Below are 4966 nucleotides of genomic sequence, written 5' to 3'. Positions count from 1 at the left end.
TCTCTGGCCCTTGGGAGGGCACGTCCCGGCCCCAGATCCCGAATGTCGGAGCCCAGCAGGTCTCTGCTTGTGAAGCGTGGATCTGGGTCAGTGTCTCAGCCCCACCCCCAGCCCCACCCCGCACTCGGTCCCCAGGACCTCTCTGTCGCACACAGCCCCAGCTGCCGCCTCTCTGTTCGTCAGGCCGCTGCATCACCTCCCCCGTGGGGTCGCCGTGGTCTCCTGTTAGAGTCAGTGTGAACCGCAGTGGTTCCCACCGCTTGTTTCTGTTGTCACCCTCTGGTACTCGGGGGGTGCCCTGGGCACCAGCTCCTCCTGCCCACGCCCTGCTTCGCTGGTGCGGCCGTGCTAATGGCTCCCTTCTCGGGGCTCTGCCTCAGGAGCCGGCTCTCCCTCTCCCCTTTCTTCCCGCCTTCCCCGGTCGGGTGGGCCCGGCTGTGCCGCTTTAGTGCTCATCGGAGACGCGTCTCCCCTCGCGTCTGGGCGAGCCCAGCATTGGCCCGGCACGTGCCCTCCACACACGACCTGGAGCCCCAGCCGAGACTGCTTGGGGCAAGGCTGCCACTCCTCTGTCTAGGCCATCAACTGTGGTTGGCTGATGTTAACTAATCAAGTCTAATTAAGTCAATGAACCACAGCTGACTAGCCATGACTAAGTTTAACTAGAATCAACTCTGGCTAGCCACGGTCAGGTGGTAAACTAAGGCTAACTAACCAAGGCTAACTAAGGTGAACCAACCAAGGCTAACTAAGGTTGACTAGCTAAGGTTAACTAAAGTTAGCTAATCAGGTCAGCAAGCAAGGACAGCCTGGGAGTCTGATGCCTCCACCCTGTTGGATCTAATGCCACCCTCGGTCTGTGAGCCGCTGGCCTCCCGGGATCCTGACCTCCGACCCCGGGCTTCTCTGCTTCCATCAGGGAGCCCAGGACTCCGGGGATCCTTCGTGATGCGACCGGTTAAACATGCCTTGGAATAGAACCCCAGTGGCATCCCATCTCTCTCCTGGAGGAACCGAAGTCCCCAGGGGCTTGCGAGGTTTGCACGGACTCACGCCCTGGCTCAGGCATCTCTTTCTCTCTTCACTGGGCTCCAGGCACCCTGGTTTCCAAGTCGCTTCCTCAACACGGTGCGCCTGGCCGGGCCCTCGCTCCGGGGTTCCTGTAGGCGTCAGCCCGGCTCAGCCCAGCCCTGCAGGTCTTCCTGATCTGCACCAGGCTCAGCCCAGCCCTGCCTGCTGCTCACTGCCTCTTCCCGCTTCCCCCTGGCCTGATTCTGCCGCCGCCATTTGACGTATCATCTCGTGGGTCACAGACCCAGCACTGCCGTCTCGTTCTCCCTCTTATCTGCTCGCAAGGATGTGAACATACTGGTGTTGTTCCTTATTCCGTTCAACTGAATGTCACCTCCAGGGGTCCAGGCTTCTCCGTCGGGCTCCCTCTTCTGTCCAGTACCCAGAAGACTGTCGAAAGATGGGGCACAGGACACTCTGAGGCCCTCAGAGAGAGCCTGCCCACCCAGGATTCTGTGGAGGGCCACGTGGCCACTGTCAGGCCTGTGTCTGTGGCCCAAGTGCCACAGGGCTGGGTTCCAGCCAGGGTGTCAGGGTGCGGGAGGCAGGAGGTCAACCCTTTCTTGGTTTTAATTGGTAAAGGAGACAGTAGATGAGAGTTTGCAGGACACATGCCTTCAGTTTTATTGAGGACTTTTTATTAGAAATAATGAAAAGCAGCCCAGCAGTATGAAAGCTGTCCACTTACGTGTAAATTAGTGGCAAATAGAATAAAGCCAGGAATTTATTAACAGAAACATCAGTCTTGACGCATGATGTGAGTTTAATTACCTTTATGTCCCTCCCGCTTTCATTTCTGATCGCCTTGAATGCAGTCTCTGATCGGCTGCAGTGGAATCTGTACAAATGTCAAAATTTGTATCTTACCACAGTGCACTCTCTATTTGGCATCTAGGCTGGAAGTAGTTTCCTTTTTTCGGTTTGGGTTTGTGACCTACCCCCCCCCCCCAGTTTCCCAGCTGCTGTGCACTGAGCACATTTGGTGTGCATGGACGTAGCGCCCACTCACTGTCTCGTCCTCTGCTGAAGGAAACAGTACGTCTTGGAGAGACTCCAGGTAATGGCACAGTGACCTGCAGACACTGGACACCCCTGTGCCTGCTCTGTGTGGAGGCCTGCGAGGCATGCGCTAGTGTGCGTGGTATGAACAGATGTGTACGCAGGCTGCTCCCTCTACACCTCCCCTTAAAATCTTGCCTGAAGCAGGTTTACGGATGGAAATGCGTTCTCACCTCCATCCAGCTCCTGAGGAGCAGAGACGCTTTGGAATGTGGGACATGTGGTTTGCCAAGTTTCCTGCCAGGTTTGGGGTGCACCTGCAGCCCCCCATTGGTTTCCTCCAACCATTTCTGTCAGTGCCTCGTGCACACAGCGAGGGTGCAGTGCTGTGCACAGATGGGAGACCCTGGTCTGCATCTGCTTCCCTCTTTATTAAAGCCCTACTGAGGTATAATTCGCATACCATAAACGTCACACATTTCACATCCACTGTTCACTGGCTTTTAGTGTATCCACAGAGTTGGCAGCCATCATCTCTCTAATTCTAGAACATTCATCACTCACAAAAGAATCCTGGACCAGTAGTGGTTGTCCACTCTTCCCTCCCCCAGACCCAGCCACTGCTAACCTACCCACTGTCCCCGTAATTTAGCCTACTTCAGGCATTTGATCCAGGAGGCATCATAGAGCTTGTGGTCTTCGGTATGTCCTCTTTCACTTAGTAGGGCTTCAAGGGTCATCTGTATTTTTAGACATAGTAGTAATTCTTTATTGTCAAGTAAAATTATATTGTATAGATAATGCCATGTTTTGGTTTTCCATTTATTGATTGAAGGACATTGTGTTTCCAACTTTTTACTATTTTAGATATTTTAGACAGTGCTCCTATGAACAGTATGTGTGTGGACATGGGGTTTCCGTTCTCTGGGGTGATGTGAGGGGCATGTGATGGCTGGGTTTTAGAATAACTCCCGTATTCTGGAGCCCCCTGAAGCTCCTCCTACCATTTTACATTCCCGCCAGCAACAGAAGCGCATTCTGATTCCTCCACATCTTCGCCAGTGCTTGCTACTATCTGTCTGTTTTTACGCTATGAGTGCAAAGAGACATCTTTTTGTAGTTCCGATTTGCACTTCCCTGATGGTTGTCAGGTTAAGCATCTTTCCGTGTGCCTACTGGACATTTGTAGATCTTTTTTCTTTCTTTTTTAAAAAATTTTTTAAATTTTTAAATTTTTAAAATTTCCTTTCAGTGTAGCAGAATTCATTGTTTATGCACCACACCCAGGGCTCCATGCGATCCGTGCCCTCCTTAATCCCCACCACCAGGCTCACCAAAATTCCCACCCCCGGCCCTCCCAAACCTTTAGTTTGTTTCTCAGAGTCCACAGTCTCTCACAGTTCGTCTCCCCCTCCAATTCTCCCAACTGCCTTCTCCTTTGGAGAAATGTCTATTCAGATTCTTTGCCCATTTAAAATATTGAGTTATTTTGTCTTTTTGTTATGGAGTAGTAAGAATGATTGACATATTCTGGATACAAGTTTCATACTGATTTCTTACTGGTAAATATTTGCTCTCGTTTTGTGGATTGACTTTGACTTTCTCGATGGTATATTTGCAGCACGGGTGAATTGTGAATTTTGACAAAGCCCAGCTAACCTATTTCTCTGTTTAATCACTTGAGCTTCTTGTTTCATATCTAAGAAAACATTGCCAAATCTGTGGTCACAAAGACTGTTCCCACACTCTATTCTGAGAGTTTTATGCTAGGCCTGTGATCCGTCTTAAGTCAGTTTTGCACAGGGTGTGAGGTATAGATCTAGCTTCATTTTTGTGCCTGTGGGTTTCCAGTTGTGTGAGCACCATGTGCTGAAAAGATTTCTTTCCCCAGAGGACTGTCTTGGCATTCTTGTTGAAAATCACTTATAATGGCTTATTTTTGGACTCTCAGTTTTATTCCATTGATCGACATTTTTCTCCTGAGTAAGGAGATGTCATTTAACCTTTCCTTTGTGCTTGAGAATTGTAGACCCTTAAGGCGCGTGGGGTGGGCTCCATATAGTGACAAAGACTGTGTACGGTGTAGGGTCGGGGCCACCCACCTGCGTTATGTTTCTGTTAGAAACTGTCGGGGCCTGGGGAGATTGTCCTGCTTTCTAAGGCTCAAGTTCTCAACCTACAAAGTAAGATGCACTGAACGGTGTCAGCTTGACGTTTGAGTGAAATCGTACGCAGCACGTGGGGGTCGCTCAGCGGGTGCCCAGTACACGTTCTCAGTATCCTGGGTCACGTTCGGTCGCTATCTCTCTTTACCAAGCAGGACTCAGAGGCTCACAGAAATTCAGCCACCGTCCTGGATCTTGCAGGAAGTAAGTAAAGCAGGTAGAATTTGAACCTACTTCCATGTTTTTCTTTCTGTTCTGCCCTGGACCTCTTCTTGTTAGAGGGGCCGCTGATTCTGAAACCTCCAGGTCATAAGCCATGTGTCCTCTTAGTTGCTCTTTGAGCACAAAGGAAGAGCCACGATTATCCCTGTGAGATCACTGTGCTGCTCCCACACAGGGGCCCGCCTGCTCTGCTGGAAGTGATGTGGACCAGCAGAAGTCAGAGGTGGACGTGTTGTGCTTCCCCGGGCCGTGTGAGCTGGTACCCAGCTGGTACCCAGCTGGTACCCAGAGCAGCAGGGAGGTGAAGGCCCGGGTCCGGACTGCACAGCGGTGCTGGGGCCCTGCCCCTGGAGCTGGCAGCCCTGTCCCACACCCCTTCCCCTCTTGGTGTCTCCCTCTTTCTCTACAAAGTGAGTATCTCAAATTATATATTCTCCTAGGGAGTCTCTGACTTTAAAATTCAATGTGCCCATAAATATGAGGAAATGATTTTCACGACTGTATTAAAA

This window comes from Mustela putorius, unplaced genomic scaffold (genome assembly GCF_011764305.1).
Source record: "Mustela putorius furo isolate JIRA1106 unplaced genomic scaffold, ASM1176430v1.1 tig00000905_pilon_pilon_pilon, whole genome shotgun sequence".
Lineage (NCBI taxonomy): Eukaryota > Metazoa > Chordata > Mammalia > Carnivora > Mustelidae > Mustela > Mustela putorius.
The sequence above is the reverse complement of the archived record's forward strand: the minus strand, read 5'-3'. Positions refer to the sequence as shown.